Genomic DNA, 27234 nt, shown 5'->3' with positions numbered 1-27234 from the left:
TGGCGAGCAGTACGTCCCATGGTTGAGACATCTGTATAATGAGCTAGAACAGGGGGCAAATCAAGTTTAACGATATTAAAAAACATGGGAAGCGTGCTAAAATATAACATTAACCAATCGATTACATGTGCACTGCATGGGGAGGAAGCAACACATGGCGCACTACTTAAAAAATGAAAGGCGGCAGGATTAGGTGATATACCCAGAAACATCGGCTACCAAGGCAAGTTATTCAACGTATAAGAGTTGGAAACCTTGCTAAAATACACTATTGTCGAAAACATTACTTTTGCAATGCATGGGGCACGTGACGCACTACTTACACAAAAAAAAACTACATCGCATTAACTTGAATAGCACGTAGCACACTGCTGCGGAAGCGGCCACGGGGTGCTTGGCAAATTAAACAAACACGGCAGGATTAAGTGATTTGCACAGAACAAAGGATAAGAAATCAAGTTCAACGTTATTAAAAAACATGGAGAGCGTGCTAAAATACAACATTGGCCAATCGATTACATGTGCACTGCATGGGGAGAAAGGAGCTCGTGGCGCACTAGTTAAATAATGAAAGGCGGCAGAATTAAGTGATTTGCCCAGAAACATCGGCTACCAAGGCAAGTTACTCGACTTATAAGAGCTGGAAACGGTGCCAAAATACACTATTGCTGAAAACATTACTTTTGCAATGCATGGGGCACGTGACACACTACTTGCACGAGAAAAACTACATCGCATTAACTTGAACACGTACACACTGCTGCGGAGCGGCCCCGTGGCGCTTGGCAAATTAAAGAAATGCAGCAGGATTAAGTGATTTGCACAGAAACAAAGTTCACGAAGCCAACTTTAACGATATAAAAAATCAGGAAATCGTGCTTAGAAACAACTTTGCCAAATCGAACAAAAATTGCATTTACACAGTACTTAAAGATTGTTCAGATTAATTAATTTAATTGTCCTTAAAAAAAGTACTCACCTACGAAGTGGATACAAACACCATCAATGGCTGTGACTGCAGAATAGGAAAAGTTCTAGAAAGTTGGAAGGTTATAAATGCTTTGCAGAATGATGATTGGTTGAGCATGATGTCACTGTGTGAGAGCTGTGATTGGGCATGTTGTAATTGAGCATGCGCAAATTAAATGAAATATGTTAGGGGTACACGGCCAGATGGTGGGACGTATTGTGCACATGCACAACATTAACACGCATGCGCATGGGATTGGAGAACCCCCCACGGTCACCAATGGTGAGGGACAGCCCCGGGGGATGGGCTCCCCGGGGCCTTGAAGAGGCCTCAGGAGGGGGGCTATGCAGCCCTCCTCCATAAAAAACAAAACAAATAATTGCCCATGCCCCGGGGGATGGGGTCCCCGGTGCCCGGAATTGGCAACAGGAGGGGGGCTACGCGGGTCTCTTCCCATAAAAAAAAATGAATACGGATACTGCGCGCATTGTCATTGTACCATAAGCGCACCCTTCGATCACACGCTGAATGTTAATTGGCTGTCAAGTGGTTGTCAACATTCAAAACTAGAAACTGTTGAAAGTCATTTTTTGCCTCGGTAGAAGGGAGGCTGAAGAAATCTGTGAAATGTATGTTTAAAATGTGAAAAGGGTGAGGGTAGACATGTTATAGTTAGGAATTAGCATTTAAAAAACCTTAGAAATTCACTGAAAAACCATAGATTTCAGACGTTATAGTTAGGAATTAGCATTTAAAAAACCTTGGAAATTCACAAAAAAACATAGGTTTTAGGGGTGTTATAGTTAGTTGGACATTTCACTCGTATAAAACCATTGAAATTCCCCCGTTATAGTTAGTCGTACTAGCTATAAGTCGCGCGCCCGCAATCCACTGCCAACGGTCCTATAATAGAGAGGAAACCTTAAATTTTTTGAGTGAATTTCTAAGTTTTAAAATTTTTTATTTCCCAACTGTAACCTGTTAAATTTTAGGGTGAGTGTGTGACTGAGTACATGAGTGTCTCAGTCTGTGTGTGGGTGTCTCAATGTGTGTGTGTTTAAGTGGGCCTGGGAGTGGCTACATAAGTGTCTCACTGGGTGTGTGAGTGTGTGCATGAGCATCTGAGCGGGTCTGTGAGTGGGTGTGCATGTCTGAGTGGGCTTGAGTGCCTCAATGTGTGTGTGTCAGTGTGTGAGTGACTGGATGAGTGTCTGAGTGGGTCTGTGAGTGAGTGAGTGGGTGTGTCTCTGAGTGGGTCTGTGAGTAGGTGGGAGTATGAGTGATTTTTGTAAGTTGATCTGTGAGCAAGTGTGAAACTGTCTGATTTGTTCTGTAAGTGGGTGCATGAGTGGGTTCTGCCTTCTGCTCACTTCTAACCTTTATTTTGCCTCTCTCTGCTAGTTTCTGACCTCTATTTTGCCTCTTCTTGCTCTTGCTGACCTTCATTTTGCCTCTTTCTGCTCATTGCTGACCTTTATTCTTCCTCTTTGTGCTAGTTTCTGACCACTATTTTGCCTCTTCCTGCTCGTTGCTGACCTTCATTCTGCCTCTTGCTGCTCATTTCTGACCTCTATTTTGCTTCTTTCTGACCTTTATTCTGCCTCTTTTTGCTCCATTCTGACCTTTATTTTCCCTCTTTCTCCTCTTCCCCCCCAGACTGTGGGGGGAGCCTCAAGGCCACCGTGTTTCCACCAGGCTCCCTGCTTGCGGAAGCAGTGCCGACTTCTGCAGGATTTATGTATATATGTTTAAGTGTGTGTGTGTGTGTGTATATATGTGTGTATATATATATATATATATCAACCAGGCTCTCTTCAGGTACGAACAGAGTGCGACAGAGCTCCGGGGTAGATTGAAAAGGGCTTTATTGATTTCTCTCTCGCTCCGTGTGCAGAGTCCAGAGAAATGCTCGGCAGACGCGTTTCTGCTTTTGAATTTAGCTTCATCAGTGCCCGTTTCTCTGGCTATTCTTTTCTTTGGGGGGTCAGTTTAAATAGATGACTGCAGTGACCACTTCCAGTCCAGTGACTTCTTGCCCCTCCTCCGCCATTACGGACTGCTGGACACATCATAGTACTCCTCCTGGGCAGCTGCTTTCTGGGTGTTGAAGTCCTATATATATGCGTGTGTATTACCTACTGGCAGTCGCCAGTAGGTAGTTATAGTTAGGACCTATTTTCCATAGGAAATCTGCAACATTCGTGGTGATGATTCGACATAGGGGTGATTCGTCAAGCGGAGGCTGAGAAAAAAAGGGGAGTCCCAAAACATGTTTTCTCCATGTTATTTCCCATAGGAAATTTTAGACAAGGCTACAGCCCGAACTGCTTACACCAAATGTTGCAAAAAATGTTGCCCTTGGTTCAGAATGCGCCCTTTTTTAAACTGGTGTAAATCCGTTCAGTAGTTTCTGAGAAATTCAAAAAATAGTGGCGAAAAAATCATTTTCCCATAGGAAACTTTAGACACTGTAATAGCAAAAACTGCTGTACGGAATTATACCAAATTTGGCAAAAAGGTACTGCTTCTCTCAGAAAGCCACCTTTTTAAAAATGGTGTAAATCCGTCAGTAGTTTTTGAGAAATTAAGGAATAAAGATAGTAATATCTATGGCCGCGGTGGATCTGCGCACCCTCCCGAGCACAAGCTTTATGCTAATTGGCTGTCAAAACTCCAAACCAGGAAGTGTTGGCAGCCGTCTTGTGCCTCGGTAGACACAAGAAATCACTCAGAAATGTGCGCAAAACGCAAAAAGGGGGCAGGGTAGAAACACCCTGACCCCCTAGGCCTGCTTAGGGGTCCCACAAGGACCCCCAGGGCCCCAATTTATTTTTTTTAAACGGGAAAATCCACAAATCCTGCAGCGAAAGAGAAAACGAAGCGCGGGCTCCGGTGCTTAGTTACTATTTAGCCCCTGGGGGGGCCTAGTCCTGGGGGCAATATGTTTAATGTCCCTGGGGACTGCCACCCCTCGGAGCTTCAATACAATATATGCAGGGAGGCTCACAGGCCCCCCCCAGCGCCGGGGACCGCCACCCCCCCGGGGCATCAAACATAAATGGTTGGGGGGCTCAAAGGCCCCCCCAAGCCGCAGGGAATTCCCACCCCCTGGGGCTTTCTCAATATAAGTGCGGGGGCTCACAGCCCCCCCAGCCCCGGGGACTGCCACCCTCAGGGCTTTTCTTAAATATGTGTGGGGGACTCACAGCCCTCCCCAAGCCCTTGAGGGTCCTGGGGACCGCCACCCCCCAGGGCCGGCTCCTGCAGTGTCCCGGGATGCCCACTCCCGGGACACTGTAGCTTGCTATGGCAGGGCAGGGGCCTCGTGGCGCCCGCCCTGCCATTGCAAACTTGGTTTGGATTTTGAAAGAGAGAGCAGGGAAACCTGCTCTCTCTTTCAAAATGCAAACCAAATTGCTTTTCCACACGGGGAGCTGCATCTTACAGCTCCCCATGTGGAAAAGCAATGCCGGCTCCCAAGGGATGGGGGAGCCGGCGGGACAGTGGGAGGGATTGGGGATCCCCCACAGCCCCCAACGGAGAGGGCCAGCCCCGGGGGATAGGGTCCCCCGGTGCTACAAGTGGCCTGGGAGGGGGGCCACGTGGCCCCCCTCCCCAAAATTTTAACAAAAATAAATAATTTTTTTTAAAATGCAGTCCCCGGGGGATGGGGTCCCTGGGGCCGATTAAGGCCTCCGGAGGGGGGCCACGAGGCCCCCTTCCAAATTAAAAAAATATATATATAAATTAGGGGGCATGTCCTGGGGGATGGGGTCCCCAGCGCCAATAAATTAGAAAAAGGGGGGCCACACAGCCCCCCCTTCTTAAAAAAAATAAAAGACCGGCATTGCGCCGGAGGCCACGCCCCCTACATGCAGCACTCTGTAAACGCGCCCCCTTACGTGTTTGTAGGTGGGGAACGAGTTCCCCTTGAATACTGCGGGTTCCTGGAAGCCAACTAGCCCACCAGGAACCTCCAGTAGGTGCCAGGGGGCTGCGTTGCAGAGAGGTGTTCTGAGGCCACGCCCCTTTTTACACCTCTCTGCAATGCAGCTCTGTGGCGCTTAATGAAGGTAGCTTGTGGGCTAGTTGCACCCCAGGGACCCTCAGGATACAAGGGGAGTTAATCCCCCAACTTAAAACGCGCCACAGGTGCGTTTGCACAGTGGTGAAGGGAGGGGGTGAGGCCTGAGTTGACATGTGTGCAAACACGCCCTGTGCCGCGTTTTAAGTTGAGAAATGAATACCTATTCAATCCTGAGGGTCCTTGGGGGCCAACTAGCCCACCCGGTACCTCCAGTAAGCGCCAAAGGAGCTGCATTGCAGAGAGGTGTAAAAAGGGGCGTGGCCTCTGAACACCTCTCTGCAAGGCAGCTCTTTGGCTCATACTGGAGGTACCTGGTGGGCTAGTTGGCCCCCTTTTTACACCTCTCTGCAACGCAGCTCTGTGGCGCTTACTGGAGGTACCTAGTGGGCTAGTTCGACCCTAGGGACACTCAGGATTCAAATGAACTTAATCTTCCCACAGCCATAGGACGTGTTTACACAGTGGTGAAGGGAGGGGGCGGGGCCTGAGGTGACGTGTGCAAAAACGCCCTGTGTCGCGTTTTAACTTGGGGAAATACTTCCCCTTCAATCCTGAGGGACCCTGGGGGCAACTAGTCTGCCAGGTGCTTCCAGTAAGCGCCACTGCTTTGCGGAGAGGTGATCTAGGCTGTTCCCTTTTTTACACCTCTCTGCAACGCAGCTCTGTGGCGCTTACTGGAGGTACCTAGTGAGCTACTTGGACCCCAGGGACCCTCAGGATTCAAGGGGACTTTATCCCACAACTTAAAATGCCCACAGAGCGTGTTTGCACACATGTCACCTCAGGCTCTCCCCCTCCCTTCATCAGTGTGCAAATGTACCCAGTGGCGCGTTTTAAGAGGTAGTTTTAATCCCCCTGCCCTAGTATGTACTATGGGCTTACAGAGGAGGTCCTGCTAATCACAGGGGTACCCCAAAGCATAGTGTTCCCTAGTGTATGTAGGTGTTTTCACTGTATTCTAAGTGTCTTTTAGCATTGCACTGGCACTAGGACTGGTTAGTCAGTCAGTTAACACGAGTACGCATCTGAAAATTTGAGGGTACGGGATGATTTTGCAACAGCGCCTCTTTCTGCTCCTCTGTTTCTTTTTTCTGCACGTATTCCTTCTTCCTGCACTTTTCTTCGTCTTGACGGACTTCTGTTGCTTCTTTCTGCATTTCTTTTGCTTCTTTCTGTGTGTATTTTCTTCTTTCTTCACATGTCGTACCTCTGTAGGCATTGGTTGAAACTAGCATTTAAAAAACCTTTGAAATTCACAAAAAAAAACATAGGTTTCAGACATGTTCTAGTTAGGAATTAGCATTTAAAAAACCTTAGAAATTCACTGAAAAAAAACATAGGTTTTAGGGGTGTTATAGTTAGTTGGACATTTCACTCGTACAAAACCATTGAAATTCCCCTGTTATAGTTAGTTCAGCTAATTATAACTTGAGCGCCAGCAATGCACTGCTGATGACGTCACATATTACATCACTCATGACATGGTCAGTGACATCACTCATGACATCACTCATGACATCTCAAATGACATCACGGATGACATCACCCTTGTGATGGAGTGGCAGACCTCCTCTCACCCTAATATAACTTTTGATACACAAACTCAAAAATAGAAACTAACATTTTGAAAACAATGGACATACCAATACCACTTACGTCACACCTACTTAGTAATTCCTAGATCTACACACACATCCACTAACAGTCCTATACAGTCACTCATACATGTACTCATACACCTATACATCTTGTTACACAATGACACTCATCCATAGTTACTCACACACATAATCACACATGCAAAGTATCAAACATCCATTACATTGCATATACAATTATACACACACCACCACACTTACTGCTACAGAAACTTATACACACTTACTCTCTTAAGCAATCACTTATAGAAACACAGACTAATTTATACAGGGACTCTTCCAATCTCTCACTCTCACATATACTCACTTATATACACAAGCACTCACATATACTAGTTTAAAACATATGTAGTTACTCATAAAGAGGGAAAACACAAGGAAAGTCCCTGGGTTATGTACTCACTTTGGAACCCAAGTCTAGTTCACATGTACCAAAAAGCTGTGCCCCAGTCCTAAAGTATACATTCAAAATAACACTGTAATACACCAAATTTATATAAATTCTAAAACAGAAATGTGAGAATAAGAAATTAAGAACCTTAGATGTTGTTGTTTTATCAAATAAGTGTACAGTTTATTACAATATTCACAAGGTTAAAAACAATCATATGCACAGATAAAACTTAATAAAATATCACAATTAAGATAAAAACAATGAGTTTCAGGAGTCACAGTTTGTTTTCGTTGTCGACGCTGCGTTTCGGTGAGTCTGTGATACCACCTTCCTCAGGACAAACAAATTTCTATAAAGAGACATTATAATTAGAGGACATCCAGTTTTGTGCATATCGAGCGTCTAGGGCTCTCTTTTTTTCAGACAAACATTAGTCCAGACATATTTTAACCTTCTATCTTTAGTGAACAACAGGTTAAAGCACCATGGTACTTGGTGCAAATATCAATTACATAATAAGGTTCAGAAAGGTGTATTAATAGGAGCAAATTGGTACAAAGAACTATAACTATGGACTCCATAGTACTGTTGGCTAAGCAACACGTGTATAAGGCTACTTCTAATTGAGAATAGGTCTGAAGTATACCTGTGTGGGAATTCTTGAAAGTCCTCTGCTGATCAATTGCGAGGAACTTCTCATGTATCAATTTGGCGAAAATGGCTTCCTGTTTCTTAATTTACAGGGTGCTATTTCTATAATGGAATATAATGAACATAAGTACTTCATTTTTATCCGTTACTTTTTATTTTCAGAAGTGCTCTTGTCTAGGCGGGAACTCCTAAACTTCTCTGGTTTACCTGTTTAAATTCAAAGCTCTGTATTGTAGAGGTTGCCGGAGGGGTGCCACCGATTTTGAATTGGGGGACCACTGTAGGAATAGAAAAGACAGGGAACAGATAGGCCTCATTATTCGTTGTTGGGCCAATAAGTATATCCTATCTATGCCGAAGGGGTTACTTCCAAGATATGTAACTCACCGAACATAAGGATTATGAATGGTCCTTCATTTTTGAGTTAAACCGCGCTGCTGGATGCCTTCAATTATATCCAAAGCGTTGGGTAAAGAACACTCACGGTTGTTTTAGCATTCAACCTATTAGGAACATATAATATATATCAGGACTGGGGCACAGCTTTTTGGTACATGTGAACTAGACTTGGGTTCCAAAGTGAGTACATAACCCAGGGACTTTCCTTGTGTTTTCCCACTTATTCCTCCTTGTCCCTTATACTCATATAAAGGAGGCCTCCCTTTTCCTTCTGTTACTCATAAAGACACTATTGAGGCATTCATTCACTCACTAACACACCCATACACACACACTTTAATCCACCCATACAGTCCTGCACACATGCTGCCTTCAACACATACAAACAGTGAGTCACTCATTCATGCATCAATGCACTACGTAATACCCCCCACCGAACCATACAGACACTCAAAAAACCAACTAATAACTTATATAGACACTTCTGTAGCTACTCACCAACCCATGCAGTCACTTATTCAGAAAGTGAGAGACTGATACAGATATTTATATAATTAACTCACTAACCCATGTATTCACTAAGATACACTTAATCAGTCAGTTATACAATCAATTTTTCAACAAAAAAAACATCCATTTAGACACTTATATACCCATTTATTCTTCCAACGACCTTGATATATAAAACATATTTAATTTTCAGAAAAACACATTCACTGGATGATGTCATCAGTGATGTCACTGACCATGTCATGAGTGATGTAATATGTGACGTCATCAGCAGCGCATTGCGGGCGCGCAAGTTATAATTAACTGAACTAACTAGAACGGGGGAATTTCAATGGTTTTGTACGAGTGACATGTCCAACTGACTTTAACGCCCCTGAAAGCTATGTTTTTTTCAGTGAATTTCTAAGGTTTTTTTAAATGCATATTCCTAACTATAACACGCCTGAAACCTATGTTTTTTTTCCAGTGAATATATATATATATATATATATATATATATATATATATATATATATATATATGTGTGTGTGTCTATTGTTATTTGTTTCATTTGGAGCAGCAATAGGCTACTTTCAGCTGGCATCCCCACGGTACCTTTCCTCAGATGTCTTTAACACAATGAAGCCGGATACATTGGCTTTGCCAGTGCTTGTTCCAATTGCTGCTAGTTTGCCTTTCTATGCTCGCGTTGAACGATTTTGAAAGAGAGTACCACAGGTTCAGTAACCCTTTAAGAGCAACTTCATTTGGCGCTCGTCAATATCTGAGACTGGTAACATAATCCTGTCCTAAAACAGCCCGCGTCACCCTGCCAAGTCTATCTACAATAAAGTGCAGACTTTTCTGCCTGTGAGCAATGGAACCAGTGTTTAGTTCTCGGTTTCTTGGGAAAGCCCTACTGCCCTTAACGTGTGGATATAAGGGGCCGAACATAGATTCTTTGAAAACCCTCTGCCCTGACATAGCAACAAAACATTCAGACCGTCCCTTCTCCAACATTCAAAGTCCCCCGGGGGCAAGGAGCAGCGGGGGCGACAGGTGGTTTAAAAAGCGCGTGTTTTCTGTGAATTCCTGACTTTTAATGGCTGTTACCTGCGTGTCATTGCATCTATCCATCTTCCACAGGTCGCAAGAATGTATGTTTATTGCCGGCCAACCTTATTCTGATGTTACTAGGCGACTCTTTATTCACTTAAAACAATCAGAGTAATATTTATTTTAAATGTACTCTGAGTGTAGAATTTGTTCCCAGGCTTTCATAATGGGCGGGGGCGGAGCGTACAAAGAAGTGTTTGCATACCTTGTAGGAGGTCAAAACGTCCCCGTCGGATGGGGCGGATCTGTTTATCTCCATAGAAACACGTGCGTGTTAAGAATCCATGTTTCTTTGTTTTGTTATTAATTGCATCTCGCCTGCTATTTTCAAAAGTCAAATATACTTTGTTTCTGTGCAAGGGGTCCGTCTAGCAACAGCGATTTTGAAGTCCCGAAATTCACAAGCCACTTCCTTTGGGTAATGTTTTCAGGAAACGTTCAACCACAGTTTTGAAAAAAGCAGATGGACGCAAATAAAAATCCCCGGAACTCCGACTGGACTGCTCAAGTTAGCGGTTTTCTGTGATGATGTCTAGTAGGCTACTCCAAAATATGCGTAAATATTGAAAATAATTTTATACTCCCTCATGTAATATACGGCATATTCCTGCCATCTGGAGTAAGAGTCCAACATAACTTCTTATAATTTCCAAAGGCTTTAGACCCACCTGCTTCGAGGACATTTCAACCAATCATTGTGTCGCAAACCTTCATCCCATCCCTTCACACCCTCGCTGTCTACCACCTCCCTCATCTTTGACCTTCTATGATCTAATCTAGGACATTGTGTATCATCGGTGCGAATACTACTAACGCCCACCAGGGCAATATGAAAGGTTATATAAACAAAGAAGGCTAGCAAAGGATCATTATCACAGAATGTGCTGATTTTTCCTTTGGCCTCCCTGTGGCACTGATGAATGTTTTGCATAATGTTTTATAAAACGTGTGTTTAAGTTGAGGTTTTAAAAATTCTGTTCCATCTAGCCACTGCCTAAAGGCTGAACCATCAGTGATATTTTTTCCTTGAACAATCGTTTAAATCTTAAGCTGTTATTTGCATATTGGCATCAGCTGTTTCTCAAGTGCTTAGAACTCTGAATTTGCACTGAATATATTACCTATACTATTAATATTTTGCTGAAAGCGTAGTCCACCGTTCTCCACTACAAAAGGTTATCACTCAAACTTATTGTTCAAGATAGCTTTTGACCAACTGCCATATCAACCTGTTAAGATAGATCTCTGTCTGAGTAGCTGAAGTACCACCTATAGCGTCTGAAGTACCACCTATAGCGTCATGCGTTACTAGATGTCTACCTAGCTGGTTTCAGCCTTGGCAGAAGTGGAAAGTTCCCAGGTTTGTTTCCAGAATGTTATGTCCTCAGGTAAAGGCAAAAGAGATTAGGTATTTGGTGTGGTATCTTGGATGGTAAAAGTCAATGGTACCACATAAAAGTATGCATCCATTCCTCCAGTCTTTGCTGACAGTCCTGGCCTTTTTGAGTGAATATGCGGCAAACATACCCCGGTGAGTTAACCTAAGGTCCGTGACAATTTTGAATTTGAACTCCTGGGAGGATTTAGCAGGTAGGTTAAGAGGTTTCCAGCTTGATTTAATTGATGACAAAAATTGAGTAGGAAGCAAAATGTTGATTGTCAACTGGGCTGGTCTACGTACGGTCGGTTATGTGACTATTCTTCAGTTGGCCCCATAGCTTAATTTGAGCAGGTGCTTTCAGGTGCTCAGCACCGGCACTACTTTCACAGGGCTGGTGCTAAGATTTCTGGTCCTGCAGGTGATGGTCTCAATATTAATTGCCCAATTTAAAATAAAAAGAACCACATATATTGCATGGTGATGGGCTGGTATGTTTTCATAGGGAGGCATACATCTGTTCAGGCAGGCATGATTGTGTATCATCACTTTAGAGATGATGCCGTCACGCCGGTTATGAATCCAAGAAGTCATCACTAACAAATGGCTTGCATTCTATTCCCCGAGTCTGCTGCACCCTGCCACTGCCTGGTCCTAAGCCTCCCATTGGATAATTGTAGTGGGGGCCTGCAGCCCTGCATTGCTACTATCCTCAATGTGCTTGAAGTGGCTGTGGCCCACCGCAACTTTTGTGCACTATGGAGTCCCCTGCAGTTTCCGTGCGCTGCCTCCAAGCATGCTAATTGCGGAGTGTGCTTGAGCCCAGTAGGTGCAACAGCCATACTCTTGCCTCACAGGCATTGCAGCATTACGGTTGGGGACAGTGCTTTTGCTGTAGCAGGCAGGGTCACAGCAAGCTTAGCAGTGGATGCCTATGCCGTCGTCATAACTGGACCAAATTAATTACAGGCAGCACTAGCAGTGACATGACCTGCTGTGCTCAAGCAGCCTCCTCACCTGCAACAAACTCAGTCAGACCGCACTGATTAATAGGTTAAAAAAAGCATTTTCATTTGGTGTACATTTTGTTTTCGCACTCATCTGTCGGTGTAGGTAAAGAAGTAAAACGCATGTCTTATGGGACAGACAGCACAGCATGGTTACAGGATAGAGACTGAGGCAGTGCGGTGTTGAAAGTGGGCACACCAGAGGTAGAAGTGAGCTGTAGCCTCCTCGGCAGCATTTTCAGCCCCTGCACTTCGTTTTTTACAAATTAAGCACCTTATGTTTCAAGGAATAATTCTCTGAGGCACTTTCTTGGTATCATGTTTTCATCTAAATAATATGGATGTCCTATATTTTTTTTTCTGAAGAAGACCCATTTTTAATGTATGGGATGACACATAAGTACTAGATGAGTCGAAACATTGATGCTTTATGAAGACATAGCTTGTACTACCAACACCCAGTTGAGATTTTACATGGTTTTGAATCTGCAATTCTAGGGTGGAAGCAAATGAAACGTAACCAAGGTCTCTACTAATATCTTCTAGAGCACTTTTTTATACACAGCACAAGCACTCATTTGTCACATTTCTTTACACAGGAACATCCTCTCCTAAGTCAAATTTATTGTCGTATATAAGAAATATTTAATGCTTTGAATCATACAGGAATATAAAGGTATCATATAAATCTTATGAACAAATCACAAGCCCAATGTGATTCATTTACAAATAAGTTTTTCTGTATGATAGGGGATCGGTATGCACCATCTTTGTGAAGTATATTTAAGAAAATATGTTAGAAGAATTCCAACAGAACCACGTGTGGTGAAACTGATTATTTACCCATGTTTTAAGCACAGGGTTCCCCCATTAGATTTCCATATGCCAGTCCTGTAGGGCAAACCTCCCAGTCCTACATGTGGCCACAATATCTTTCGGTTGTTAAAATATTAGTATTTATTCCAGCAGCACTTCTGATGTGTTCAGTATTTAAGTATAGTACTGTTTCTGAATAGAAGCACGTTTATATGTTGTTACTTTGATGAAAAGTTTACTACATTTTGATCTCACTGCACTGTTCACTGTCAAGCAGACTTCTATAAGTCACCTGAGTTGCTTTAGCTTGATACTAGTTCCCCTCATTTGAAGAGGCAGAATCCCCCTATTGATCAGAGCCAGTTGATCAGAGCTGTAACCATTTATAAGACCATAGTTTCCCCAAACTTTCAAAAATTGTGACGAAAATTAGAAAATGACCAGGAGCATGGTAAGTTGATGCGTACACAGAGACGTCATTTATGGATTGCATGGGATACTAATTCAAGTCCCCATTCTTTTTCTAGTAGCAGCTGTAACTGCATTTTCAACTCCGCAATCCTCAATTTTCATGGACAAAGTGCATGGAAAGACACTTGGTTGCACCACATCTTTACAGCAGAAACTATCAAATAAATAATATTTTTGTAATGTATGTACAGTGCACATTTTGATAGACATACATTTTTCACTGTAGAGGTATAATACTGTAAGGGGCTGTTGCAGACCTTACTGAACTGAATCATTCTATGAGCCTTTCTTCATTACTGTTTCTAACTTGCACATGACTATAGTCACTATTTGGGCAGTTATGCTTAAAATGCATTTTAAAGCCATATTTCTATAAAGGTGTCACTGTTGAAGAGTGATAATACCTCCAGGTCTAGCCACGCTATATAAAACTCATTAAATACATAAATAAATACAATCATATTGCTTAGCCATACCTCTGATTTGCAAAACGTGGCTTGCTCACACAAATAGCTCACTCAGGGCCCAATGATAAAAGTGAAAAAACATCAGTGCCAAGACAGCGAGAGGGTAAAATGCCACGTTGTCTATACCACCTACTCCCTTCTAGCACCAGCTTATTGAGTAGTTCCATAAAAGTAAATGTTTCATAGAGACATGTTTGAGTAGGTTCACTCATTATGCAGCACTGCTTATCAAATTGAAACTGTTACAGGTCACCATGGGTTCACGTATTACAATTGTATCCGTGTGCGGGTACCTAATCTCCCTTAACTGCTCATCCAACCAGTACATTCTTCTGAGTTTTAAAGAAAGTGTGGCAGCTTCTTTCGAGGGATGTTCAGCAGGTCTTTCCCAGTAGGCTTCTCGTCTTCAACTTCCCGATTAATAAGGAATGTCTCGCCATCTGGTGGCCCCACCTCAACTTTTCCTGCATTTTCCAGTAAATCGATGATGGAACATTTTGTTTAAACAAATCTATCTGACTCCAGTGGCATTCAGGAATATTATTTGTTAACCTGAAAACATCTTTATCACTTTATTTAAATTATCTTCCGATGACTCGGACTAGAAAGGTCTTCGTACCATCTGCACCAGGGGGCTAAGACCAATCTGACTCAAGAGCCAGACCAAAAGATAGTGCTGCCACTTCTTTGAAGAGCAAAGAATACTGTAGCACAGTGTTTCCCAAACTGTGGGTTGTGAAAGTCCAAGCAATAGATAAAGATCCCTTTACATTTTACATGTATCTCTTTACATTTGCAATGCTTTAATGACAGAGGTCAAATGTCAGGCTATGTCTTTTAACAAATTGCTGTTTCATATGTTTTTACCTTTGGGGTTGGTGTTTACAAACTACTCTCACTTTGTAGTCAACGAAAGTGTATTGAAGTGAATTATCTGACAGTCCTGCTGGAGAACAGAATGTGTGAAAGGAAAGGCTGTAGGATCTTATTTTTTTGTAAAGCAGAACACAATGTAGATACTGTTAACAAAACAAATCAAGAGACTTTTCTTGTCGATGCATAAATGATAAGTATTCACTGAAACCGATTTTCCACACTTGATATTTTGTGTGCAGTTTCGTTTTATCAGTAAAACTGTATGTGTGGAAATGTAGTGTCCATTTCAGTGGAAAATGTGCTGCCTGTAAATGACCGTGCGCTACCACAGGATGCCTTAGTTGCATTAAAAAATACCCCGCCTCATGTACCTTAAAGCTAAATGGGTTGCCAAAGTTTGTCATGCTAAAAAAGTAGATTGTGGTTCTAAAAAGTTTGGGACGCATGGGAAGCACAGCAGTAGAAATATTGATGTTATTGTAGAGAGCTTCTAGTTTGACTAACTGCAGGTCGTATTTAAAGCACTCTATTTTGCAAAATTAGTATCGGTACTCGTGCTGTATTTGCTAATGACATTGGAAATCTGAAAAATAGCTGCTGTATTTTGACAGAGAGGCTGTTGTATCACCTACTTTGGTGATTTTCTGCTCATCCTGCTGAATTACCACTAAAATGGATCACTTTATGGATCAGAAGAGGTTGATGTAGTTGCTTTACTGAAACTCTGTGGCTATCTGAGTATCTTTGAATTTTTCTGCTGTTGTTATTTCTTTGAATCGTCTTTTCCAGGTGCAATAGTAAACTACTGTATTCTTCCCCTGTTACCCCAAGTGTTGGGCGTTTCACAGATAGATTTAGGAAATACATGTGGCTGTATCATAGCGCAATAATTATTTAAAAAATAAATTTCAGCCATGCTGCACAGCAACCACACTGCTGTATAAGATATATAAAAACATTGGCAAAGCCAGTACCTCATGTAGGCAAGACCTGTTGACTTTGATGCTGCTTGTTTAATTTGGATCCTTGCTGATTTTTTTCGGACTACTACTTTGAACCCTAATCGGTCTAATTCACTGAATTTGTTCTAAAGTGTTTGGGAGATTATACATAGTTTGGATTTTCCTTCTTTGACTTTTTTGCAAATATATCAACGATGTTACTGAAACAGTTTAGAGATGTTGCTATAAAGGAGACACTCACAGCCTGTGAATAGTTAATTCAGAACATGAGTACTCATAATCCAAAACGATGAAGCCTCCACAATCTGTAGTATAACGCTGCTGTGTTATCTCTAATAAAAATAAATAATTGGGGTTAGCTTGGTAAGTAGATAGCAGAATGCAGATCATAGTTGTCTAACGATTTAGAAAAGCCCATGCCGGTGTTATTGTAGGGATAACATTAAGTCAATACATTTTATATTTTCTTTTCACACAGCCTTGCTTTGCAACCGCACACCCTAAGATAGCTCGCCAATTGGTCCCCGGCAATACAAGTATGTAAAATGTCAACAAGCTGTTCTCCAGATTCTGAGTCCCACTTCAGAGCTCCACTTCCTTTAAGTGTTTGGGCGCATTGGTAATGTTGTGCTGAAGGCCTTGTAGTTGGTTAAGTGATGTGGTTAGTATACATAAGGCTCCCAAATGATTTTGAAATGGAAAGACGTTTCCTGGCTAAATCTGGATTCCGCCAAACCATTCTCGTTTTGCCTTCCCTGTACCAAATAATTAGCTGCAATGAAGTACGCAAAAGGAGTGAACAGATTATAAGTCTGCACACACCGGTATTGTCAAATACATAGTAAGAGATGAGACTGAACTACCCCCTTTGGTCATCAATTAGCCATAGCTTATTTATTCAAACAGCCTTTAACTTCAAGTCATGATACGCGTTATTTGATTTTAAAATGTCAAATCATAAAAGAATACATAGCATAAGCATCCTCCACTGGACGGACCACAGCTGCGTCCACTTCACCTTCAGAAGAACGACGACCCACCACCACCAGCAACAGGTCGCCCGCAGAAGCTGGAGCAAGATCACAGCCGACCAGCTCGCCGCTTCCCTGAGCCAGCACACTCCCGCCAGCTCAGCGAACCCCAGCCAGGCCGCCGACAACCTCACGAAGTGGATCAGCAACTGCGCGGATAAACTCGCCCCACTGAGGACCCCACCCAGCAGACCCGGCAGCAAGAAGGCCCCGTGGTTCACCGACGAACTCAAGAGCTCCAAGAAGAACTGCCGAGCCCTCGAGAAAGCCTGGAGAAGGGAGCCAACACCGGACAACATGACCACCCTCAAGCTTGCCACCCGGAAGCATCACCAACTGATCCGCGACACCAAGAAAACTGCATTCAAGGACCGGTTGGATAACAACGCACACAACAGCAAGGAACTCTTCAACATCGTGAAAGAGCTCTCCAACCCCAACGCCGGAAACAACTACATCACCCCATCGCAAGAACTCTGCAACTCCCTCGCCTCCTACTTCCACAACAAGATCGCGGACATACACAACAGCTTCAGCACTCAACCGACGCACGCCACGACTGAACCACCGCCCCCCACCACCACCTTCCGCGCCTGGACTCCGATCTGCACCGAAGAAACCGTCCGCATGATGAACTCCATCCACTCGGGATCTCCGACCGACCCCTGCCCTCACCACGTCTTCAACAAGGCCGACGCCGTCATCGCACCCCACCTGCGGGACATCATCAACACCTCCTTCACCACCGCCACCTTCCCTGAGAGCTGGAAGCATGCCGAACTCAGCGCTCTACTCAAGAAACCAACAGCGGACCCCACCGAACTCAAGAATTACCGCCCCATCTCGCTGCTCCCGTTCCCAGCCAAAGTCATCGAGAAGACCGTCAACAAGCAGCTGGCCGCCTTCCTCGAGACGAACGGATCCCTCGACCCCTCACAGTCTGGCTTCCGAGCCAACCACAGCACCGAGACCGCCCTCATCGCTGCCACCGATGACATCCGAACCCTGATGGACAACGGAGAAACAGCGGCCCTCATCCTACTAGACCTCTCCGCGGCCTTCGACACCGTCTGCCACCGCACCCTAGTGCAGCGCCTCAGCAACGTCGGAATCCAGGAGAAGGCGCTGGAATGGATCATCTCCTTCCTCGACGGAAGAACACAGAGAGTCCGTCTACCACCGTACAAGTCAGAGGCCACCGAAGTCATCTGCGGCGTCCCTCAAGGATCCTCGCTGAGCCCAACCCTCTTCAACGTCTACATGAGCCCCCTCGCGGCCATCGCACGCCAACACAACCTCAACATCATCTCCTACGCCGACGATACCCAGCTGATCCTCTCCCTGACCAACAACCCCGCCGCCGCCAGAGCCAACCTTCACGAAGGAATGAAAGAGGTAGCCGAGTGGATGTCGACCAGCCGCCTGAAGCTGAACTCGGACAAGACGGAAGTCCTCATCCTGGGATCCTCGCCCTCCGCCTGGGACGACTCCTGGTGGCCCCCCGCCCTGGGCACCGCACCCAAACCGACAGACCACGCGCGCAACCTGGGCTTCATCCTGGACTCCTCCCTCTCCATGACCAAGCAAGTCAACGCCGTCTCCTCGTCATGCTTCAACACCCTGCGCATGCTACGGAAGATCTTCCGGTGGATCCCCACCGAGACCAGGAAGACTGTCACCCAGGCACTCGTCACCAGCCGACTGAACTACGGCAACGCCCTCTACGCCAGAACCACCGCCAAGCTCCAGAAGAGACTCCAACGGATCCAGAATGCCTCAGCCAGACTCATCCTCGACATCCCACGACACAGCCACATCTCCGGACACCTAAAAGACCTGCACTGGCTCCCGGTCAACAAGAGAATCACCTTCCGTCTCCTTACCCACGCACACAAAGCTCTTCACGACCAAGGCCCGAGCTACCTCAACAACCGCATCAACTTCTACGCTCCCAAACGACACCTCCGATCAGCCAGTCACGCCCTCGCTGCCGTCCCCCGCATCCGAAGAACGACAACAGGAGGAAGGTCCTTCTCCTACCTGGCCGCCAAGACCTGGAACTCCCTCCCGACCGACCTGCGCCTGACCCAAGACCACCTCGCCTTCAGGAAGAAGCTCAAGACCTGGCTGTTCGGGTAGCAGCAGCACCCCCCCCCCCCCCTAGCGCCTTGAGACCCTCCGGGTAAGTAGAGCGCTCTATAAATGCCTATGATTGATTGATTGAAGATAATTAGTTCATGTAATCACAATTTAACAGACATATAATAAAACTTGAGAAATATCCGGTGCAGTCAGTTGTCAACCTAAACTTGAGCATTAAACTTTGGGGCATTACATTTGAAGGATAAATATTTAATAGATGTAGTACAAAAGATAACAGCATGCCTCACGAGTCACACAATAGAATACCATGAAAATTCTTAGCAAGTTCAAGTTCGGGCATTTGTATAGCGCACTACTCACCCAGAGGGTCTCAAGGCGCTTGGGGAAGGGGTTCATTATTTGTCGAATAGCCAGGTTTTCAGTTCTTTTCTGAAGGAGATGTGGTTCTGAGTAAGGCGGAGATGAGTGGGGAGTGAGTTCCAGGTCTTGGCAGCCAGGAAGGAGAAGGATCTGCCACCCATGGTGGATTTTCGGATGCGCGGGACTGCGGCGAGGGCTTGATTGGAACCATCTTAGTTGGCGGGTGGGTTTGTAGAAGGACAGTCGAGTGTTGAGGCATTCGGGTCCTAGATTGTAGAGGACCTTGTGTGCGTGGGTGAGAAGGCGGAAAGTAATTCTTTTGTTGACGGGAAGCCAGTGGAGGTCTTTTAGATGTTCGGGGATGTGATCTTGGTGAGGGATGTCTAATATGAGTCTCGCTGATGCATTTTGGATGCGTTGGAGTTTTTTCTGTAATTTTGCTGTGATTCCGGCGTATAGTGTGTTACCATAATCCAGTCGACTTGTGACCAGTGCGTGGGTGACAGTCTTTCTTGTCTCGAGGGGGATCCAGCGGAAGATCTTTTTGAGAATGCGTACGTTGAAGCAGGAGGATGAGACTGCGTTGACTTGTCTGGACATCGAGAGAGAGGAGTCTAGGATGAAGCCAAGGTTACGTGCATGGTCTGTGGGTGTGGGTGCTGTGCCCAGAGAGGAAGGCCACCAAGAGTCGTCCCAGGCAGAGGGGGAAGATCCTTGGATGAGCACCTCCGTTTTGAGTTGAGGTTTAGGCGGCTATGTTTCATCCATACGGCTACTCTTTCATGCCTTCGTGAAGATTGGTTTTGGCGGTGTTGGGGTCTTTGGTGAGGGAAAGGATTAACTGGGTGTCGTCGGCGTAAGAGATGATGTTGAGGTTGTGTTGACGCGCGATGGAAGCGAGTGGACTCATGTAGACGTTGAAGAGGGTGGGACTGAGTGAGGATCCTTGAGGTACGCCACAGATGACTTCTGTGGCCTCTGAGTAGAATGGGGGAAGTCGGACTCTTTGAGTTCTCCCAGCGAGGAATGAGATGATCCAGTCCAAGGCTTTTCCTTGAATGCCGATGTTGCTGAGGCGTTGTATAAGGGTGCTGTGGCAGACTGTGTCGAAAGCGGTGGATAGGTCAAGTAGGATGAAGGCCACTGTTTCTCCGTTGTCCAGTAGTGTTCGGATGTCGTCTGTCGCTGCTAGGAGGGCGGTTTCGGTGCTGTGTTTTGCTCGAAACCCGGATTGAGATGGATCAAGGGAGTTGTTGGATTCAAGGAAGGCGGCGAGCTGGCTGTTGACGGCTTTCTCAATGACTTTGGCCGGGAATGGGAGGAGGGATATGGGCCAGTAGTTTTTAAGTTCAGAGGGGTCTGCTGCGGGTTTCTTTAGAAGGGCGCTGAGTTCGGCGTGTTTCCAGCTTTTTGGAAAGGTGGCAGAGTTGAACGAGCAGTTGATGACATCACGGAGATGGGGTGCGATGATGGAGTCAGCTTTGTTGAAGATGCGGTGGGGGCAGGGGTCGGTTGGCGAGCCAGAGTGGATTGAGTTCATTAGGCGAATGGTGTCTTCAGTGGTGATTGGGTTCCAGGCGCTAAGGTTGTTAGTTGGCGGAGTAGGATCTGAGGGGGGTGGGGAGGGTTGATCGCTGGGAGTATTCTCGAAGCTGTTGTGGATGTCGGCAATTTTGTTGTAGAAGAAGGAGGATAACACGTCGCAGAGGTCTTGGGAGGGAGTGATGTTGTTAGCTGCTGCGGTGGGGTTGGTGAATTCTTTGACGATGTTGAAGAGTTCCTTGCTGCTGTGAGTGTTGTTGTCGAGACGATCCTTGAATGCTTATTTCTTGGCGGATCAAATCAGTTGGTGGTGTTTGTGGGTGGCTGTCTTGAGGGTGGCCATGTTGTCGGAGGTTGGGTTTTTTCTCCATATTTTCTCCAGGGTGCGGCATAGCTTCTTGGATTTTTTAAGGTCATCACTGAACCAGGGAGCCTTTTTGCTGGCTGATTTGATCTGGTGCTTTTTCAGGGGTGCTAATTCGTCAGCACTGTGGGTAATCCATTGCCTGAGATTGTTGGCCGCTTGGTTTGGGTCCAATGAGAGGGTGGGAGGGTTTTGGTTGAGTGATGTGAGGAGTTGGTCGGAGGTGATTTTGTTCCAGTTTCTCCGAGGAATAGGTTGTGGGTGGTTGTGGGTCAGGGTGGTTTTGTAGCTGAAGTGAACACAGCTGTGATCCGTCCAGTGGAGAGCTGTGGTGCGATCGAAGGAGATATGCTTGCTGGAGGTGAAGATAGGGTCGAGCGTGTGTCCGGCTGTATGGGTGGGGGTGTCAACAAGTTGTTTGAGTCCGAGATTGGCCATGTTGTCCAGAAGGGTGGTGGTGTTGCTGTTGTGTTTGTTTTCAAGGTGGTAGTTGAGGTCTCCTAAAAGAATGTAGTTCTCGGAGGCGAGGGCATGTGGCCTGACGAAGTCCGTGATGTCATCGCTGAATTGAGTGCGGGTACCTGGAGGCCTGTAGATGAGGGTGCCTCTAAGTGTGGTCCTGGGGTCGGCGTGGATCTGAAAGTGGAGATGTTCGGCGGTTGCAAGATTGTCGTCGGAGCTGGTCGTGATTTTGATTGTGTTCCTGTGGATGATGGCGATGCCTCCTCCTGTTTGATTGGTGCGGTCTTTACGGATAATCTTGTAAGCGCCCGGTATGGCTATGGTGATGTCGGGTGCTGATGATGTGTTCATCCATGTTTCTGTAAGGAAGGCGATGTCCGGTGACGCAGTGTCGAGTAGGTCCCAGAGTTCTGTTGCGTGTCTGTGGACCAAGCGGGTGTTAAGCAGGATGCACTTCAGGCGGTTAGAGTCGGAGCTGTGTGTGGAGGAAGTGGGTTTGGCGAGGGTCCTGAGGCAGTTGAACTTGCAGGAGAGGCAGGCGAATGGGCCGTGAGTACGTCCTGGAGTAGCTTCGTAGCATAGTGGTGTACGCCCGGGGTTGGGGGCGAGGAGGGTAGCGGCATCATATGTGATTCTAGTGGGTTGGGAGCGGTGGGGACCAGGGGGTCTGGCGCTGGGCGCGGTCCAGGCGCGGACGGGCATAGACGGGCTTACCTTTGGCGCACCTTCGGCGAGAATGGGGCGCGACCGCTGCGCGTGAATGCTGCGCGAAACCTTATCTGTCATAAAAAGGATAGTAGAGGGGGAGGGGCGAGGGAGGAGCAGCTGGGAGGCGGGTGCGTGCTGGGGAGCCTCGCTACGAGGCACAACAAACAAAATGGCCGTGTAATATAAACAAACAGCTAACCAAACATATGTAAGGTTTTAAACCTCTCATATTATAATTTTTTTTAAAACATGCATATATTTAAAAACACATAAATCAATACAATGTACTTTAAATAAGGAGAAGATACTACAAGACACCAAAATTAGTCTTTCTATGACCCCACCTCTACTTATTACGTCAGTAAATGTTCCCAAATTCCAATAATAGCAATTGAAGACACCCATTGCACTATAGATGGTGGCTTTAAATTCTGTTGACATGTTTTGGTGGAAACGGTATGTAACAACCACCTTCTTTTGGACTGATGTATAAATTTCACTTTCCCAATGTAATTTCATATAACTTCTACTGGAAGTATAACCACTGTTGGCATTGGGCAACTTATTGTTCATTTTGCTCCACCTAGGGTAGAGCCGGGCTCCAAGTGTTCCTTATCCTGAAGCTTCTAGTGTTTCATAAAGTATGAAGTCTCTAGTATAAATTTGCAAAATCTCAAGCCGGTGCCTCATTTCTATACAATTTTGCACCAACTTTTCTAACTGGTGCAGTCTCAACAAAAAGGCATAAAAATCATATGGCCGAGATACCCGCCACCCCCTCTCAACACAATCAATCCCCAAAAGGAGGGAAACCGGAAACAGTTCTTGAAGTTTTTGGAAGTGGGATGGAGTGACCATCCCGGCCGTATTTATTAAAACAAAATTAAAACATTAAACGTTTCATGTTATGTACAATTTCATTACCATATTACGATGTTTGGCTAACCTTAACAGATTCTCTAATACAGAGGTTCTCCTAGCCGAACTAGCATCCTACAAAACATTTCTTGACATATTGAAATTGTACAACCTAACGTTTAAGGGCCAACGGCAAGATCATAACCGGTGTCAAGATCCCTAACCAGACTTACCCCTCCCACTTGGGCTGGGCGACAGCACGGAGGCGTACCTCAAGTGCAACTATTCCCAATTTCCCTTGACTTGACGGGGGCACCTAAAGACTCGACGCCAGTTAAAGGTCGTTCGAATACTCGTGTGAGGTATCTAGAAGGTACCGTAGACCTTATCCTAACCCCACACTACTTACCGCATCTGCCGTCGCAGATGTCACTGGCCCCGGGAAATTCCCCAGGAGGGGGCTGTAACCCCTCCTACAAAGGAAGGGGCCTTGACCGCCTTTCCTTTACTTCCGGCGACCCATCCTTAGAAGGGACCGCCTCCCCATTGAGGGGCCAATGGCCACCTCTCCCGAGCGCTCCCATCCGTGTTGGGTGACGCCCACTCATAGGGATCTACTAATTAGTGCTCACCGATCATGACCTTACCGCCTACCAAAATAAATACGACAGTGCAAATTAACCTACGAATACCTTGGCCACTATGACCGAAAGAGCATGCATTAAAATTCAACATTAAACTGAATATCTTTAATGGCAAACATACTCAAAACAACCATTCTTTATTAACTCATCAACATGGCACTACAACCTGTATACGAAAACCGAAGCAAAAATTAATCAACTTTATTATACACAACTGGCTGTCTTCAGGGGCTGGTGGGTGGGTCAAAATTGGCTCTTCGTTCTGTCCCGAGCTCACGTGCAGCGAGGAGGTGCAGCTTCAGAGCACAAGAACAAGAGGATGTCTTCTGGTCTTGCGTCCCTTTTTATCCATCTTCAGGGCGGGCGTATACCCGCCCCTGCCTGCCCCGAGGGCGTGGCTGGCTGCGTCGGTGTCTAGGCCAGCCCACTCTAGGGCGGGAACGAGCGCGCCCCAGCTACGCCGCTTCGGGCATACCAGCTGAGGCGCGCCTCCCGCCCAAAAATGGCTTCCCGGGGGGATCGAGGCACTCGGCCATACGTTCGGGGGGACCGAGTTGGTCGCCCCTTTCCATATGGCCGAGATACCCGCCACCCCCTCTCAACACAATCAATCCCCAAAAGGAGGGAAACCGGAAACAGTTCTTGAAGTTTTTGGAAGTGGGATGGAGTGACCATCCCGGCCGTATTTATTAAAACAAAATTAAAACATTAAACGTTTCATGTTATGTACAATTTCATTACCATATTACGATGTTTGGCTAACCTTAACAGATTCTCTAATACAGAGGTTCTCCTAGCCGAACTAGCATCCTACAAAACATTTCTTGACATATTGAAATTGTACAACCTAACGTTTAAGGGCCAACGGCAAGATCATAACCGGTGTCAAGATCCCTAACCAGACTTACCCCTCCCACTTGGGCTGGGCGACAGCACGGAGGCGTACCTCAAGTGCAACTATTCCCAATTTCCCTTGACTTGACGGGGGCACCTAAAGACTCGACGCCAGTTAAAGGTCGTTCGAATACTCGTGTGAGGTATCTAGAAGGTACCGTAGACCTTATCCCAACCCCACACTACTTACCGCATCTGCCGTCGCAGATGTCACTGGCCCCGGGAAATTCCCCAGGAGGGGGCTGTAACCCCTCCTACAAAGGAAGGGGCCTTGACCGCCTTTCCTTTACTTCCGGCGACCCATCCTTAGAAGGGACCGCCTCCCCATTGAGGGGCCAATGGCCACCTCTCCCGAGCGCTCCCATCCGTGTTGGGTGACGCCCACTCATAGGGATCTACTAATTAGTGCTCACCGATCATGACCTTACCGCCACAGGCCCGGATAGTTGACCGGCTATCCGGGCCCCCCACAAAACTCCTAGCTAAAGGTCATGTTCCAACGTTTTTAACCATGCTAAGAAGTCTCCTATGAGTAACTCATTTCCCACCCGAGACAAATGCACACCATCCCCTAGATACATACTGTCATCATTAATACAACCGTGCGAGATAGAATGCAATGTCCTGGAACGAAACAACCTACTCACTTTGTTATTAAGTTTTCTAACAGAATGGTTCAAAGCAGGGATCGAAACAGCCCCCCGCCACACTTTTCGTGGGATCATATGAGACCACGCAATTATGCACCCCGGAACTTTCCTCGCCAACCAACTTACAGTGGAAAGCATTGCCTCCAGGAGAAGTCGTCTACCGGTGGTGACCAAATCATTGCCCCCTAAATGTACTATGACTATAGACGGCGGTGACCTCGTCCGCCCTAACAAACCCTCAAAGAATGCCTGAAACTGGTCAATACAGAGACCGCCCCTTCCGTAGAAGGACATTCTGTACCCGTATTCCCCAGCTACGTGAATCATGTCACCTGCTTCGAATACGTCAGCGGCACGCCTCACGTATGAGTGGCCCACGACCCACACCTCCTTTCTCACAGCCGGTGATGTCTGACCGCTGGCCTGGTGTTGGGTCGACTGCATAGTCCGCCCCGCCTCGAAGGCTTGCGTAACTGAAAACCAAACAAAAGACAAGAAGCGTGAGTACATTATTACAGCTTCACAACATGTGCAACCGCACATACCTCTTATAACAATTGGAGGACCAACGCCCCACTCGTTTTACTTGTTCCACATTAAGACCCCTGGCTGTAGCTTCAGTGGCAGCCCCTATCCGAAAGGAATGGGTCCCAAACTCACCCGGGTCCAAGCCCGCTGCGGTAATTGACATCGCGAGCACCCGCTGAAACTGAAACTTCGTCAGTGGGGTGGCGTCCGCGTGTCTCAACAATGTCCCCCCCCATGATGCCACCCTTTGTGCTAGGTAATCTTCTAAACACTTCACCGGACACATGGGAGACCCTGAAATCCTGCGAATGACTATGCAGTCACCCACCCCACCTTGATCGGTTTTTGACTTGACAAAGGATACAGTCATCGTCTCACCCCTGATCTGAACGTGTTCCCGGCACAAACCCCCCACCACATCCCGCTTGTTCCTTGCTACCAGCTCACTTATCCTCATTGCCCCGTGAAATGCAAGCGTAAAAGCAGCTCGGAACAAACAGGCCTCGAACTGAGACGAGCATGTGGCGGGGAGTGTGGCCAGCAACTGGGACAACCTATCCAGACCTATCGGGCGCCTCTCATCTACTTTGCGACCCTCAAGGCGTTGCCACCCACGCAGCGCTTTCTGTACCACAAAAGACGCTGTCGGGTCCTGGATATTATGCGCCCTGGCAACAAAGGAAATGGCAGCACGATGCCTCTGGGCTGTAGCCACCGACTTCCCAGCCTTACGCAAGGACATCAGAAAATGTACTACCCAATCCTCATGCCCCCAAAGCCCCCCTCTCTCAGTCCCCAAAAAGGCTAAATAAGCCCGAAACGCCCCTTCGTATGCCTTCCTCGTCCTTGGTGCTAGACTCTCTCCCACGAGGTAACGAAGTTCGGGGCACCGAGAGACCAGAGAGCTTCGGGAAAGGGTGCTGGCTCTGGGTCCGCTGAGGGAAGGAAACCCAAGAAAGCCTGCATTTGAAAACGAGACAGTGCATCAGCAGCCTGATTCATCACCCCTGGGACATGTTTTGCTCTGAATACCACGTTCAGTTGCATACACAGTAAGACAATTTCTTTAAGCAGCCTTAAAATCATTTTGCAACGTGCTGCCTGACTATTGATGCATTCTACAACGGTCATATTGTCAGACCAAAATATGACAGAGTGATTTTTGAATCCCTCGGGCCAGGTTCTGAGGGCCACCAAAATGGGAAACAGTTCAAGGAAAGCAATATTGCTCGTCAGCCCCTCTTCATGCCACCATGTTGGCCACCTTTGTGCCGACCATTTTGTGCCGAAGATGGCGCCGAAACCCATGCTTCCCGCTGAATCTGTCCATAGACCAAGCTCTTCAGAGG

At 46.3% G+C, this 27234-nt stretch overlaps 1 protein-coding gene across 1 annotated transcript in view; it reads left to right on the top strand.

Annotated features, from left to right (window-relative positions):
* LMBR1 (limb development membrane protein 1) overlaps nucleotides 1–27234 on the top strand; it is an 802485-nt gene that overhangs the window by 429210 nt on the left and 346041 nt on the right. The window lies entirely within an intron of this gene.

Source organism: Lissotriton vulgaris, chromosome 10 (assembly GCF_964263255.1).
Source record: "Lissotriton vulgaris chromosome 10, aLisVul1.2, whole genome shotgun sequence".
Taxonomy (NCBI): Eukaryota; Metazoa; Chordata; class Amphibia; order Caudata; family Salamandridae; genus Lissotriton; species Lissotriton vulgaris.
This window is presented reverse-complemented; position numbering and strand designations above follow the sequence as displayed.